This window comes from Rhinolophus sinicus, linkage group LG02, assembly GCF_036562045.2.
Source record: "Rhinolophus sinicus isolate RSC01 linkage group LG02, ASM3656204v1, whole genome shotgun sequence".
NCBI classification, from domain to species: domain Eukaryota; kingdom Metazoa; phylum Chordata; class Mammalia; order Chiroptera; family Rhinolophidae; genus Rhinolophus; species Rhinolophus sinicus.
The window spans coordinates 144,562,186-144,578,967 of NC_133752.1; the positions used below are offsets into that span (position 1 = coordinate 144,562,186).

A 16,782-nucleotide genomic window follows, 5' to 3' on the forward strand; every position below is an offset into this window, starting at 1 on the left:
TTGTAACTGATATATTTATCACTAAAAATGGGGGCGGGTTTGGGGTTAGAGGAGTGTGGGTAGAGAGAACACTTGGAAATGTGTAGCAGCTAGTTGTCTAAATGAATCTGCAGTTCTAGAGAGCGGCAGTGTATTTAGGTTTTAGAGTACACTGCACATGCAGGGGTCAGTCCATGATAAGGGTATGAGATCATCTTGGGCAAACTAGTAGAATGATACAAGAGCTGAGATGAGGCCCCAGAAAATACCAAAATTTAAGAGGTACTTAGATCCTGATGGCATTGCATTTTAATGTAAAGATTGACATTTTGAGGACCAAGGCAGCCTGTGCCTGTTCCTGACACGTAACCCACTAGTGTTTTGAGGAAGGAGCAGATGTAAGTTGTGAGAAGCTTACAGGTACTTCAAAGTAAGTTAGCTCTGTTATTTGTGCTAATGGTGGATTTATTTTAATTGATCCTTACATGGAATACATTTGGGTGGTTTTTTTTTCTGTGTGGCTTAAACAACAGATGTTTATTTTCTCCCAGTTGGAAGCTGGAAGTTCAAGATCAGGGTGCCCATTGTGGTTGGGTTCTGGGGAGGACTGTCTACCTGGCTGGCAGAAGGCTGGCCACCTTCTTACTGTGTCCTCACAGAGCAGAGAGAACACCCTCTGGCATCTCCTCCTCTTATAAGGACACCAACCTCATGGATTAGAACCCCACTCTTATGACCTCATTTAACCTTAATTCTGTAAAGGCCCTATCTCCAAATAGTCATATTGGGGATTGGGCTTCAACATATGAATTTGGGGGGAGGAGACAAACTTTAAGTCCATAAACACCACCTGAAGCCCCCATGAATCTCATCCCTAAAAGAGGGACAACCAGGTGTTATGCAGCGTGAAGCTATAAGCTCTGAAGTAGTCTTGTCAAAATGGCTGAATTTAAATTTAATCAAGCCTTTAGATTTAACTTCCTGATTCTTGGAAGCCAGAGGATATAGCAGGGATTGACCAAAAAGGACCAGATAGGAAAGATTTTCCACTTTGCAGAACATATGGCCCACAATTACTTAACTCTGCCCTTGTATGGCAAAAACAGCCATGGACATTATGTAAATGAATGGGCATAGCTGTGTTACAGTAAAACTTTATGGACACTGATATCTGAGTCACATATAATTGTCACGGGTCATAAAATATTACTCTTGATTTTTTTCCAATTGTTTAAAAATATTACCATCATTCTTTTCTTTAAAATTTTTTATTGGGGAATATTGGGGAACAGTGTGTTTTTCCAGGACCCATCAGCTCCATGTCAAGTCATTGTTTTCAGTCTAGTTATGGGGGGGCACAGCTCAGCTCCAAGTCAAGTCGTTTTTTTGTTTTTTTTCTTTGAATCTAGTTGTGGAGGGCGCAGCTCACTGGCCCATGTGGGAATCGAACCGGCAACCTTGGTGTTATGAGCACTGCGCTCTAACCACTGGGCACACTGGCCGCCCCTACAACCATTCTTAGTTTGCAGGCTGTACAAAAATAGTGGTGGTTGTAAATCATATCTGATAAAAGAATTATATCTAGAATATATAAAAAACTTACAACTCAATGATAAATGACAAAGAACCCGATTCAAAAGTGGATAAAGGATTGCAGTACACATTTCTCCAAAGAAGATACACAAATGGCCAAGAAGCACATGAAAAAAATGCTCCACATCATTAATTACTGAGAAAATGCAATCAAAACCACAATGAGATAACAGTTCATACCCACTAGGGTGACTATAGTAAAAAGTCAGATAATAACAAGTGTGGAGAAACTGGAATTCTTATACACTGAGGTGGGAATGTAAAATGGAGTAGCCACTTTGGAAGTCTTGCAGTTCCTCAGGTTAAACAGAGTCACCATTTGATTTAGCAATTCTATTTCCAGTGGAAATGAAAACATGTTCACACAAAATCTTGTACACAGATGTTGTGGCAGCAGTATTCATAATAGCCAAAAAGTGGAAACAACCCGGTATCTTAATTGATAAATGGATAAAATATTGTATATCTCATACAAAGGAATATTAGCCATAGAAAGAGTGAAGTACTGAAAACATGCTACAAAATGGATGAACTTCGAAAACATTATGCTATGTGAAAGAAACCAGACAGAAAAATGATTCAGATGGAATGCATTTTAATTCTTTTGTTTGAATTTGGATATGTTTGGTAATTCACAAAGTTTTAATAAAGCTTTTGTAGCCTGTAAACTAGTTGGAATGACATAGGCTAAAAATTTGTTCAGTTTCCCCATACTTACAAGGTAGTTAAGTGAACAAAGAATGTGATATCATGAAAGCATAATAATAACGCATATTAGATCATTTAATCAGAATAATAATTCCCATGGCATAGTACTGTATAATTACTATTTTACAGCTGAAGCTTAGGGACTGTCTTAGTTTGTCCGTCTGCTCTAACAAAATACCACAGGATGGTGCTGGCTTATCAACAACACAAATTTATTTCTCACAGTTCTGGAGTCTGGGAAGTCCAAGATCAGGGCACCAGCATGTCACATTCTGGGGAGGGCCCTCTTCCTTGTTCATAGCCAGTGTCTTACTGTGTCCTCACATGGTGGAAGGGGATAGGGATCTCGCGAGCCTTTTTTTGTAAGGCACTAAGTTCATACATGAAGACTGCCTTCGTGACCTAGTCACCTCCTACTAAAGACCCCACCTCCTTTACCATCATCTTTGGGAGTTAGGATTCAACATGAGTTTTGTGAGGACACGTTCAGACTATTATAGAGAGGTTAGGTTAAGTTACTTGACCATCATCATGCAGCCAGAACATAACCCAGCTTCATGCTGAAGTCTGTGCTTGTAACCACCACCTAGAATTGCTTTACAGGACTCTGCAAAATTGACACTGGATAGCCAAGAGTTTGGGTTAATGTTGCTTCTTGTTCTTGTTTACCCCAACTTTTTTATTTGGTGTAATTCCAAACCTACAGGAAAGTTGAAAGAGTGATACAGTGAACACCAGTATGACTTTTACTTATATTTGTCAAATATTTTGCCACATTGGTGCTCTCACATTTTCTTTACCCCTTTCTTCCCGCTCCCTCTCTTTCCACCTCTCTCTCTCCCTTCCCTCCTTACACATATGTACATTTTTTGTGTGTGTATTAGGAATTTTTATTTAGTGTATTAGGAAATTACAGACATCAGGAAACTTCATCCCAAAATTTCTTAAACATATGTTGCCTAAAAACAAGATGTTTTCCTACATTATCACAAGACTATTATCAAACTCATTATCACATTTAAAATGTTTTACAGTAATATAATAATCACATATAGTTTATACTCATATTTTCTCAATTAGCTTAATAATAGAGCTTTGTAGCTTTCCTTCCAATCATGGATTTATTCAAGGATCATGAATGTAATTGTCATGTTTTTTTAGTCTTTTAATTCAGAGCAGTTCTCCTTATTGTTTTTCATGTCATTGGTATTTTTTCTTCCTGTGGTATTGTCGCTTAAGGATTGTTTCTCTCTTTGTATCTTCTGCTGTCTGAATTAAAATCTCCTTAGGGAAACTTCTAAACCAGGGCTTTCATACTTGTGCTTTGAACCTGAACTTGCATTCATCTGTATATATATTTTACATATTGGTCTGTGAATACAGTGTAGGAAACTGACATGAAGTCAGGGTGTTGAATGTATTGAACATTTCTGTTAGAGTATGGTTTTATGGCTCCTCCTGAGGGCTGATGTTTTAGAAAATCCAAAATAGAATTAGCCTTAGAATTTGGATCTGGTATACCCAATCCTTCCAGCCCAGTAGACAGAATGTCCTGCTCTAGGACACTGTATGACACCAGATATGTCAGTTTCCTCCACAAAAACGTTTTGCACTGAAGGTGAAACCCATTAAACCTATCTATATGTTCCTGTGATACGGAAACATAAATAAGCTGTAAGGAAAGGGAGAATGTGCTGTTAACATGTTTTGTTGAAATATTTAAAATCCTGCCTGTTATTCCTGTGGAAGAAATATAGAATTTATTTTTAGAGGGGGACATTGGTCATTCCCAGAATTTACAGATAATATTTTACTTAACACCAGTACCAACCTGTTAATTTTATGGCTTATAGATTTATTCTTTTATGTGGATGACTGCTCTAAGATTACTTAAGAAAGTAGCTGCTTGGCAACTAAAAGTGCAGATATTAAAATGAATTGCATGCCTTCCAACTATTTCTATTACTTGGCTAATTTTAGAACCATGTAGAGCTCCTGCGGAATTGTAATCTCTGGGGATTTTAATAGTCAAGACAGACAATATTCAGTTTTTTGCAGTAAGGAAGAATAAAGGTAGCTTCAAATTAATTTTTGCACTGTCACCCTGACTACGTAATTAAGACACAGTCCAGTGAAAAGTCAGAACTGTTGTGAGAATTTTATTTCACTTGCTGAAAACTTGTTAGAGCCTAGGCCCTGGGTGTGTAAGGGATAAATTTTTGCCTCTCCTAGGTGAATTGCTGGAGGCTGTCCACTGTCCTTTCCCCACTGTCTCCCCAGATTGTCCTTGATAAGAGGTAGTACATCTGAACTAGAGATCAGGTGAGCATTACACTTGGGAACTTGTGAGTGAATTTTATGACACTGGAATTATTTTGCATGTGTGTGAATTAGATTAGTGTAGGATATTTTGAGGAGAAATTATTCCATGTACATTTAACTATACATGAAATGTGAAAGTCTTGATTGAGTTGGGTAAGATCTCAACATAAGAAATAGCAAATAAAAGTAATGGTTATTTTGACTAATTTAAGTATAGTTAAAGTAGAGTAAGGTTTTACATATAGAGTGAATTGAAAATGTAGGACTTTGTTGCTAGAAATTTTAAGGACACTGGAAAAAATGCCAAAAAATTATTGTAAATCAAGAAAAATCCATAAAAATAGAAGATCTTTTTCCCCCCTAAGATTTTATTGGGGAAGGGGAACAGTACTTTATTGGGGAACAGTGTGTACTTCCAAGTCAAGGACTTTTTGACTTGGAAGTACTTTTTCCAAGTCAAGTTGTCCTTTCAATCTTAGTTGTGGAGGGCGCAGCTCAGCTCCAGGTCCAGTTGTCGTTGTTAGTTGCAGGGAGCACAGCCCACCATCCCTTGCGGGAGTCGAACCGGCAACCTTGTGGTTGAGAGCCCGCACTCCAACCAAGCCATCTGGCACTGGCCCATGTGGGAATCGAACCGGCAGCCTTCGGCTTTAGTAGCCGGGAGCTCCAACCGCCTGAGCCACTGGGCCGGCCCAGAATGTATTTTTGTTTGTTTGTTTGGATCCTGGATTTATACAAATGGTGAAATGTTGAAAACTGGAAAACAAATCTACATATTACTGTCACTGAATGAAAGCCATGTGCTTCCCCCCTGCCCGCCCCACACTTCCTGCTGGAGCTTCCACAGATGAGTTCTAGAAGAGAGGGTTCTGTGTTCCTTGGAGAAATGAGCTGCCCTCAAAGGGCTTACTGTTTAGTGAGGCAAAATGTTATGAAGGAGGTAGCAGGATGGTTTTTATTTATTTATTTTTGCTTATCTTTATTTACAAACAACATGGATTTTTTTATAATTAGAGGAAAATATCAGTAAAATCAGGTATTGTCATTAAGGATTGTTTCTCTGTATCTTCTGCTGTCTGAATTAAAATCTCCTTAGAAAGGGAAACTTCTAAACCAGGGCGTTCATACTTGTGCTTTGAACCTGAACTTGTGTTTTTTAGAAGGATAAAGGGGTGCTGTTTTTTTGTGGTGCCTTGGAGGCGGGTGGCTACTTCAGGATACCGTTGAACATTTCTTTCCAAAACACTGGCTGCCAGAAACTCATTGAAGTGAATGATGAACGGCAACTTCGTAACTTTTATGAGAAGCATGTGGTCACAGAAGTTGCTGCTGACACTCTGGGTAAAGAATGGAAGAGTTATTGTGGTTCCAATCAGTGGTGGGAACGACAAACAAGGTTTCCCCATGAAGCAGTGTGTCTTGACCCATGGTGGTGTCCGCCTGCTCCTGAGTAAGGGGCACTCCTGATATAGACCAGTCTCTTCCGGGTTGCGTTGTGGATGTCAATCTGAGTGTTCTCAACTTGGTCTGTAAAAAAAGGGGAGAAAGATATTCCTGGTCTCGCTGATACTACTGCGCCTCATTGCCTGGGGCCCAAAAGAGCTAGCAGAATCCACAAACTTGTCACACTCTCTAAAGAAGATGACATCCGCCAATATGCTGTGAGAAGTCCCCGAAACAAAGACGGTAAACTAGGACCAAAGCACCCAAGATTCAACATCTTGTTACTTCACTTGTCCTGCATCACCGGTATCAGCATATGCGTATTGCTCTGAAGAAACAGCGGACTAAGACAGATGTGGAAGAGGCTGTAAAATATGCTGAACTTTTGGGCAAGAGAGTGAAGGAGACCAAAGAAAAATGCCAGGAACAGATTGCCAAGAGACATAGACTGTCCTCTCTGAGAGCTTCTACCTCTAAATTTGAGTCTAGTCAAAAATGAGATTTTCTAAGAATAACAAATAATAAGAGCGGACATAAAAAAAGAAAAACAGGATAAAGGGGCTATAAATCAACTCTTAAAATTTGTAAGTTCTCCATTAAAGGTGTTCTCCAGCGTTCTTGATTGGTCTCTAGATAGGTGGTGAGTTCTTTGCTTTCTGGGCTTTTTGACTATTTTTTGGGTAATCTCTCTTTTTTATATTATAGCTAAAGTTTTTGTTAAATAACTTCAGTGTATTTAATCAATCACTTAGCTAACAAAATTTCTACTTAAACCTAGGAACATATAATTCAGTTTCTGTGAAAATATAGATTGCCCATATGAACTTTGGGAGGAAAAGCTTGTGCTTATTATTAATTAGATTGCCTTAACTTGCTGGAGACTTGGCATTTTGATGTCACAAAAGGGATCTCTGCAAAATTGGAAGAAGACAGTATATGCTTTTACTAGAGTAAAAGCTATTTTAGCACAAAGTAGTCCTTGGGGTGCTAGGGAAGAATATTGCATTTTTTTCTATAGGTCCCAGGGTTTTTCAGAGACAACTTGAGTGTCAGGTAAGGTACTTGGGACCATTAAAAGGCATCATGCTAGGGCTGTGGGATCCAATTTTTGTGTGTGTGCATTAAAGGACCTTACTAACTAGCTGTGGAGATAAACCATAAACATTTAATGATCAAAAAAACCAATAGATACAGTAGAGTAGATTCTGTAATATAAATAGAATGCAATAGAATTTAGTTGAGTCTAATTGTGTAGTACAAACAAATGAGAAAAGAGAAAGCAATATAGAAAGGTAGGAAAGAGGTAAGAATTGAACTGGGCTTTTATTAATATTATGGAAAATTTTAAACATTCGAAATCAAGAATAGTAAAGTGAACCTCCATGGATAGTTATTAGCTTATGACTAATCTTGTTTCATCTATATTGCTAACCACCCCCCCTTCCTGATTATTTTGAAGCAAATCTGGTATATTATTTAATCTGTTAAGTATTTCAGTATATGTCTCTAAAAATAAGGACTTTAAAAAACCTAATACCAATACAATTTGCAAATCTAAAATAATTAACAATAATTCCTTAATATTAAATATCTGGTACTCGTATTTCCCTGATTGTTTCATAATTTTTAAAACAGCCTATATGTTTAAAATAGCACCCAAATAAAGTCTTTACCTTGTAGTTGGTCAGTATATCTTTAAAATCTCTTAATCTAAAAGGTTTCCCTTCCCTGTTTTTTTTTTTTTTCTTTTTTTTTTTTACTTCGTAGTTTATTTGTTGAAGAAACTGGGTCATCTGTTCAGTAGAGTTTCCCACAGATGGATTTGGCAATCAACGTCATAGTGATGTCATGTTTCTCTCTCCCATGTATTTCCTTCAAATTGACAGTTACGTCTAGAGACTTGATCAGATTCAGATTTAATGTTTTTGTCTTGGCTAGAATACTGCATACTTCTATTAGGAAGAAGTGTGTGATCACTGTTAGTCCCTTTTTTATGATGTCAGTAGCCATTGTCTCCACTCCCTACTTCATTAGGTTACAAAATGGTGATTTTCAAATTCTATCATTTCTTAATTTATTTTAGCTAAAATACTTTTATAAAGAGATAACTTCCCTCATCACTTATTTGGTTACTCTGAGATATAACTTGTACAGGAAAGGGAAGCCTAATGCTTGAGTCTTTCTTTTAATTAATAGTTATTACCGTTTTCAGTATAATGAGTTTGTTCACTAACATCCTGCATAGGTGGCTGATTAGTTTTATTTTGTCATTATGAACTCTCTAAGTAAGTATGTTTATGTGTTTCAGCCAATTTCAGTTTTATCCTTATTGATGTCTCATTGATTGTCTCACCTTGGCAATTGTCTCACTCATGTCCTTTTGTTATGATTCTGTTACTCTTTGATAGCTTGTTTTCTTGCTGAGGTGATGTTCTGAGATCATCTGTTACATTTCCATACTGGGTATATATCAGCCATTGCCCCTAAAACCCTGGTTCCTTTATGGAGAAATGATGTTTAGAGACCACAGTCTGGGTGCAAAAGTACTCATTCATTTGCTTAGTGGGTTTGTCATTGTTTCTTGCCATTTTCAGTGAATAAGGCTAGGAAATAAGGTGGCTTTTTTTTTTTTTTTTTTAAGTATATCACAAATTCATATCAGTATTTCCAATTCAAAGTTGGGACTATAGATTTTTTATTTAACATCTTCAATCTTACAGAGATTTGCATTTTTCAGATTATGAAAGTAATATGTACTCATTGTAAGAAATTTAAATAATTTTCAAAAGTACATAAGGTAAAAAGTGAAGATTCTGACCCTATAACCACTTAACACAATTAATTCAAAGGGTTCATTCATAGTGGACATCTTTTATTACGTCAATTATAGGTATCTGGTTTAGGCAGTTAAAGATTTGAGATCTTTTTTGAGGCTAGAGAAAAGATGAGAAGTTATTCCTTATGTGAAATGAAGATTCTTACACATTTTTAGATTTACTTTTTGACTTGGTATTACATTTACATGGTTCAAAATTTTAAGGATAGAAAAACAGAGAGAGAAGATTTCTTCTGGCTCCTATAACCCATACCGGTCAGTTCCTCATTCCTGAGGCAACTAATAGTACCAGTTTTTGTGCATTCTATGTACTTATAAGCATAAATACATGTAGATCTGTATATATATTCTTTTCCCCCTTTTTACAAAAATGGTTCTTCTTGCCCTTTTCACTTAGCAATATAACTTAAAAGTGCATCAAGAATTTCCTTATTCTTACTTATATCTGCAGAGTGTTACCTAATATGTAGGTACTAATTTTATCACTCTCCTAGTATTTTGATTTTCCCCCCCCAGTCTTTGCAGTTACAAAGAGTGCTGGGTGAATAACTTTGTACATACATCATTTTGTGTATTTGGAATAATGATTAAGATACATTTCTAAAGATGTATATTTTTGTAATTTTTATAGATATTATAAAATTGCCTTCCAAAAACTATATGCAGTTTACATTTCTACCAGTTATTGATTCAAGATTTGAGAAAACATTTAGTCATGGTGGATATATACAAAATAACCAAGTTTTTATTTATGTACTTGTATACTCGTATATTTACAATCTGGCACTCAGCATTCGATTGCATTTTAGCTTTGTTCATTCAACACACCGTTGAGTGCCTATGAAAGAATGTAGTCTTAGCTCTCCACTGTAAGCAAACATAGCAAATCAGCTTTACCTAAGCTGTCAGGGAAGGCTTCCTGGGGGAGCAGAACTTTGAAGGACAAGTGAGGCCCAGGAAATCCTAGATTAGCAGTTCAACATTTTTGATCTCTGGCATCTTAACTCTTTAAAAAATTATCACAGATGCCAAAGAACTTTTTATTTATGTGGGTTATATTTACCAATAATTACTGTCTCAGAAATTAAAACTAAGAAAATATTTAAATATTTATTAATTTATTAAAACAATAAGCTCTATATATTAATATATAACACATTTTTAAAGTAAAACTTTTTAAAACAAAAGATTTAGAAGAAGGAGGGACATTGTTTCACATTTTTGTAAATCGCATTTTTGCAATTAAAAAAAATCACATTCATTAATATCACCACCATTTCATCAGGAAAGTCTTAACATATTGAGAAATTGCTAAGCTCACAGTATATACACGTTTTCAAATTTGTGACTTTAGCTTAAAAACTTGAATTTTATCACTAGTAACAAATACTATCATTTGTTTTCTTTGAAGTAACAAGCTCACTTTGTTCATTTTTGTGAAAAATATTGCCACATACCCAAGTCTGAAAACCATAGTTTGCCTGTCAGTTATTTACTAAAAAAAAAAAAAAATATTCCATGAAACAAGCAGCTAGTTCAGTTTGCAGCTCAGTTGCTTTTTCTTAAGACAATTATTTGGTATGCAGCCGAAGTGCTTTATACTTATTTTCCATTTTGTCACTTAAAATATTAAAAAGACACATACTCAAGGGTGGAAATTTAATAAATTTTACTGCTTTTATTAAGGACATTCATAAGTAAAACTTTTCTTTTTTAAACTGCAACTGTGGGGTTGTGAAGAATATATTACTAGTATAGTTTGGTGCCCCCGCCTTGATTTATGCTAAGACCCTGGAAGTTACACCTACATTGCCTTTGTCACCGTGGTGAAAAAGACAAGTAACATTGTGTAATTATGAAAATAGTTTGACGTCTTAGACCTCCTAAGACTACACTGGAACTGTTGTTCTAGATAGAGGATGCGATGCATTATAAATCCAGGGATACTGAGGTGAGGAAAAGCATAGTTTTCTAGGTCAACTACAAGTAATTTGTTATGGAACTCAGGATATATGGAGAGAGAGAAAAAAGTAGTCGGGCCAGATCATAAAGGAACTTAAGTACCCTGCTGAGGAGTACAGAATTTATCCTATAGGCAGTGGAGAGTCTTTGAAGGATTTTTTTTTTTTTGTGGGGGAAGGGGTTGTGCACACACACGCACACACACACATATACATATACATGTGTGGTAGGGGTGTGGGGGGATGATGCCATCATATTTGTATTTTTCAAAGATCACCCTTATCACTGTGTATCTAGTGTGTAAGGAGGCCTGTGGGAAATGATGAGGTCCTAAGCTAAGGCACTGACGGTGGTCATGGAGCTACAGAAGGCCAGGCTTTACAGACCAGTGCAGGGGTAGAGCATGTCCTTCCTAAAGCAGAACGAAGCCTAGCAGGATCTGTTGGTTGGCTGCATGGGCAAGAGCACAGAAATGCTGTAGAACCTCTTTTGCAAAAATGGCTTCCAAAGGTAATCAGTATTCTGACTTCTGTTACCAAAGATTAGTTTTATCTGTTTTTGAATTTCAGATGAATAGATTACTTTTTTTTTTTTTTTGCTCAACATTGTCTTTGAGATTCATGAATGTAGTTGCATATAGCAGTGGTTTGTTTCCATTGAGTTGTTTTCCAACTGTTATGAATAATACTGCTATGAACATGTTTGTACATGTCATTCCACAGACATAAACATTCACTTCTGTTGGTTCTATACTCAGGAATGGAATTGCTAGTTCATGGGATTTGTGTACGTTTACTACAGTTTTCCAAAGGGGTTGTATGAATTTATTTTCTTGTCAGCAATTTATGAGAGTTCTGGTTTTGCTGTATCTTTGATTACACTTAGTACTGTCAGTCCTTTTAATTTTAGCTAGCCTGTTAGGGATGTAGTGATGTCTTCCTATGGCTTTAATTTGCATTTCCCTGATGACATGATTGTCTTTTCATAGGCATATTGGCCTTAAGCATCCTCTTTTGTGAAGTGCCTGTTAAACTTCTGCCCATTTAAAAAATTAGGTCGTCTTGGGCCTGCCGGTGGCTCAGGTGGTTAGAGCTCCGTGCTCCTAACTCCGAAGGCTGCCGGTTCGATTCCCACATGGGCCAGTGGGCTCTCAACCGCAAGGATGCCGGTTCAATTCCTCGAGTCCTGCAAGGGATGGTGGGCAGCGCCTCCTGCAACTGAAATGGAACATGGCACCTTGAACTGAGCTGCCGCTGAGCTCCCAGATGGCTCAGTTGGTTGGAGCGCGTCCTCTCAACCACAAGGTTGCCAGTTCAATTCCTCTATTCCCACAAGGGATGGTGGGCTGTGCCCCCTGCAACTAGAAAACGGTAACTGGATCTGGAGCTGAGCTGCGCCCTCCACAACTAAGATTGAAAGGACAACAACTTGAAGCTGAACGGCACCCTCCACAACTAAGATTGAAAGGACAACAACTTGACTTGGAAAAAAGGCCTGGAAGTACACACTGTTCCCCAATAAAAGTCCTGTTCCCCTTCCCCAATAAAAAAAAAAATTAGGTTGTCTTTTTATTATTGATTTGTAGAAATTCTTTGTATAATTTGCATATGAGTCCTTTGTGGGATACAAATACATGTATTTGTACATATCTTCTCCAGGTATTTACATGTGGGATAGATACAGGAACAAATCTGCTGGGAGGGATTCTGTGGTACATGTTTTATCAATGGAGGATGGTCCTGTATAGTGTTCTTTAGAGATTCTAGTTTGCTTACATGATGGGAATGCACATGCTGATTTTGAGTGACCCATTAATGTTTTGAATTAGTCTCAGCTGATTGTTGGTGTTTCTGTTATCTGTTGCTGTGGACCAAACACGCCAACTTTTAGTGACTTAAAATAGTTATTTACAGTAGTCCCCCGTTATCCATAGGGGATATGTTCTAAGATTCCCAGCAGATGCCTAAATCCACAGAGCACACAGAACCCTATATATTCTATGTTTTTTTCTCTGCATACATACCTAGGATAAAGTTTAATTTATAAATTAGGCACAATAACTAATAATAAAATAGAACAGTTATAACAATGTACTACAATAAAAATTAGGTGAATGTGGTCTCTGTCTCTCAAAATGTCTTATTGTACTGTACTCACCTTTTTACTTAAAGGAAGCACTTCACAGCTTCTCTTTGGCATGTGTGAATTTTCAGCATCACTACACTTGCTCTTTGGGGCCATTATTTGCACACAAGCACTTTGATGCTGCAAGAGTCAGTCTGATAACCAGTGGCTACTAAGTGAGGGTGCACAGTGTGGACACACCGGACAAAGGGATGATTCATGTTGGGGTGGATGGGGCAGGAAGGTATACTGTTTCATTATACTGCTCAGAATTATGTGCAATGTAAAACTTAAAAATTGTTTATTTCTGGAATTTTCCATTTAATATTTTTAGACTGTGGCTGATTGTGGGTAACTGAAACTGGGAAGGGAAACTGCGGATAAGGGTGGGGGGGTCTACTGTATTTGCTTGTGATTACCTGTGGGCAGTTTGGGCAGGGCTCATCTGGCGTGGCTTGCCTCTATTCCACCTGGTATCTGCTGGGTTCACTCATGTGTTTGTGGCTAGCTGGCGTGCTGGCCAGGGGCTGGCTGTACCTGGGTAGATAGCCTCATTCTAGCATTGAGCTGGAGCTGTCATCCAGGGTGCTATGGCCTCTCCTTCAGGCTGTCTTGGCTTTCTTACATGAGTGGCTGGGTTTCAGAAGTGTAAGAATGGAAGTTTTCTTAAAGCCTACGTTCAGAAATTGCACAGCGTCATTCACGCCGCATCCTATTGGACAAAAGCAAATCACAAGGCAACTCAGATTCAGGGGGTGGGGAAATGAACATTTCTTGATGGGAATTGCTGCAAATAATTTGTGGTCATGTTTAATCTACAACAGTGGGCATTGTTCTTCCTTGTCCCCTCCCCCTACTTTCTTTTTCCGTCTTCCTCTTCCTCCCTTCTTTCCTCCCTTCCTCTCTTCCCTTTAAATGAAGGTAGTTTGTGGGTTGTTGTTTTTTGTGGGGTTTTCTTTTGCCTTGACTTGTCTTTCTTCTTGAAGTTCATGTTAGAACAAAACTTAACTTGATTAAAGGATGTTTTCTTTGCTTGGTGTGGCCAAGGATCAGATATTTTCAGGTCCTGACTTTGCAACTATTTTCCAAATTACCATAATAATACCAAACATCTCTCAATACTGAAGAGGTTAATTTCTTCCCCAAGTGATTTTGATTGGTTCTTAAATCTTTTTGTAACTGGTATTGCTGATAGTGAACACTCTGGTCCTTCAGTGGGCTTTGTTCAGAGCCCCCACCCCACCCCGGGCTTTGGCAGTCATGCAGTTACATGGGCCTGAAATGACGACTTTTTCCCCCAGGTGCTCAATGAAGTCGGGAAAGGAAAGGCTTCATAGCAGGTGTCTGGATTGCAGTTGTCTTGAGTAGACAGTGTTTTATATGAGAAATAAACAAGAATCTTGGGCAAGGTGCAGATGTCAGTGACCTGTCAGCCCATCAGGATGAATCAGCTCAAGTCCTAGATGAGGTGACAAATAATGTCAGCACAACGAGCCCCTTGCCCTGAGTTTATTGGTCCTCTCATTAAGATAGCTGTCTTGGTCCTTATTTTAGAGCAAAATCCGAGTCATTGTTCAAGATTCAGTTGACTTTAAACATTATTTTGGAGCTGGAAGGTCACTTTCAGTATAGGAGCACCATTGGAAGTGACATGTGACTGTCTTTCACATTACAGCCATTATGGTGTGCCCAAATATTACAGTTGTAAGGATCTTTATAATTTGTCTCCAGGTGACTAGAGGCTATTCTGCATCTCTAAGTAAGTTTAATTAATTGTCTTAGGTCCCAGACAAGTAGATTTAACTGTGGTTTCTAATTTATCTATTGCCCAGACTAGTGATAATTTGGTAGGAATAGGAACTCAGAGGTGGCATTTTATTACAAAAGATGGATGTTGGCTGCTAAAGGCAGCTGGTTAGAAGACTGGGACAAAGTATCTGTTTTTCTGGTGACAGGGTCATTATTAAGGCTTTATGGAATGCATCACAGGTCAGATGGCTGAACCGAATATTCCTATTCCTGTGAAATTATCTTTAAGACATTTGGAGTGCTTCACAGAACTCTTATTAGCTGTGATTCTTTCATAGGCATTTATAGCTTGGGTCAGTTTAGCTTAGTTGTTCTGGGTTGTGAGGCTACTCAATGCAATGCTGGAGCCAAATCTTTGGGAATTGTTAGTGCCTGAGAACACTGGATTTGGGTCCCACAGACCCAGAGAACTTTCCTGAGTGCAAATTTTACCTTCAGAAAAAGGAAGGGAACTTTCTGAGAATACAAGGCAGATTGTTAGAATGAGAACACAGGGTTTTGATAGCTTTGCCATCTTATTGGCTGTACAAATAAGTTTTTAAAAAAACACCTTTAAAAACCTAAGTTTACCTTAGAGATACTATTTAGCTTTGTAAATGATTCAAACAATTAGAAAACGGTTTCAGTACTTACTATGTGTCAGGCAGTGTTTGGCATTGGAGGAGCAGGTGATGAACAAGACACTAGATTTCTGTCCTCAAAGAACTTGTACTACATTCTTGTTTGAGAAGAAAATAAATGTGGTGATGAGATTGAGAGTAAAGGAGAAGGGGCTACTTCAGACTGGGTGGTCAGGGAAGAGTCTTCGTAGTGACGTCTGAGCTATTACTTATTACTCGAGGGGAGGCAGAACCCGCGTTTCCTTGATGGGAGAGGAGTGTTCTGGGAAGGAGGGACAGCAAATACAATAGGAAGGCCTGTGGGGAGCCTGTGGTTTAGTATGTTCAAGAATAGGCGGGGGTCAGATTTTGTGGGACTCGATAGACCTGCTGGGGATGATGAGAAGCCATTGGTGGGAGGAAGCTGGTGGAGCAAGAAATCTAAATGATCTGATTTATATTTTTTAAAGAACACTCATGCTTCTCTGGGGAGGACAGATAGCAGAGTGCCCAGAGTGGAAGTAGATTAGTTAAGAAGCTATTGTATTTTATTAAAAAACTGCAAGCTGTGTGGGGGCTATGGAGGAGGGCCAGCAGACAAGAATTAAACTTTTATCAGAAAGTGTTCCACTTTTAATTTTGGTTAAGATTACAAATGGGCCAGAAAACCATTACAGCAACAAGTATTAGTGTGTGCTTTGAATTATATTGCTCTTGATTCTCTGACTCAAAATTGGGGAGTGAGCTCTTGCTGTGGCAAAGCTCTCAGCGTGAACCCACTGTGCCCACTTAAAAATCAGACACATCTGGGCGTGGCTTGAGGGCCTGTGTGGAAGGGCAACTAGTAATTTCTTTTCATAGGGGAAAACAAGGCATTTCCTGGGGGGAAAATTTCACCACGCAGGCAGTGTTTGAGGACCAGGATTGGTGGTGAAAGGGGAAGAGCAGTATCCTCTGGCCATGCCTCCACGCTTCGCTAATGCCCAAACCCTGAGGTGCAGGGGTTAGAAAGAAACCAGAAGAGCTTTTTCATAGAAAATTTTGTATAACCTTGGAAGGCTGACTTTGGTGCTGTGGTATCATTCATGGGATAGAGTTGTAAACAAAATGGTGAGTTAAGGGTCCTCCTCACTTCAGCATAGAACACAGTGGGGCGTAGGTATTTTGTGGACTTCCAAGAGCACAGACTAGCTTTGGTGTTTTAAGGGTTTCAGTGGTGGTGCTCAGCGCTCAGGGTTTCTGAAGTGGGTTAAGCAGCAGCCAGCCCTCAGTCCTGTAATAGCAATAATAATAATAAAGATTGCAGTCAGGGTGAGGACATAACTAAATTACGTGTTTGTAATAATTTCTACTCACAGAAGAAAATTCTGTCTCTGGCCTCTCTACTTTTGCTTCTTACCTACCAAA

General features: G+C 38.4%; 1 protein-coding gene across 24 annotated transcripts in view; it reads left to right on the forward strand.

Annotated features, from left to right (window-relative positions):
• The window catches only part of R3HDM2 (R3H domain containing 2), a 134,979-nt gene that overhangs the window by 13,619 nt on the left and 104,578 nt on the right, over positions 1–16,782 (forward strand). The gene's annotated exons all lie outside the window — the stretch shown is intronic.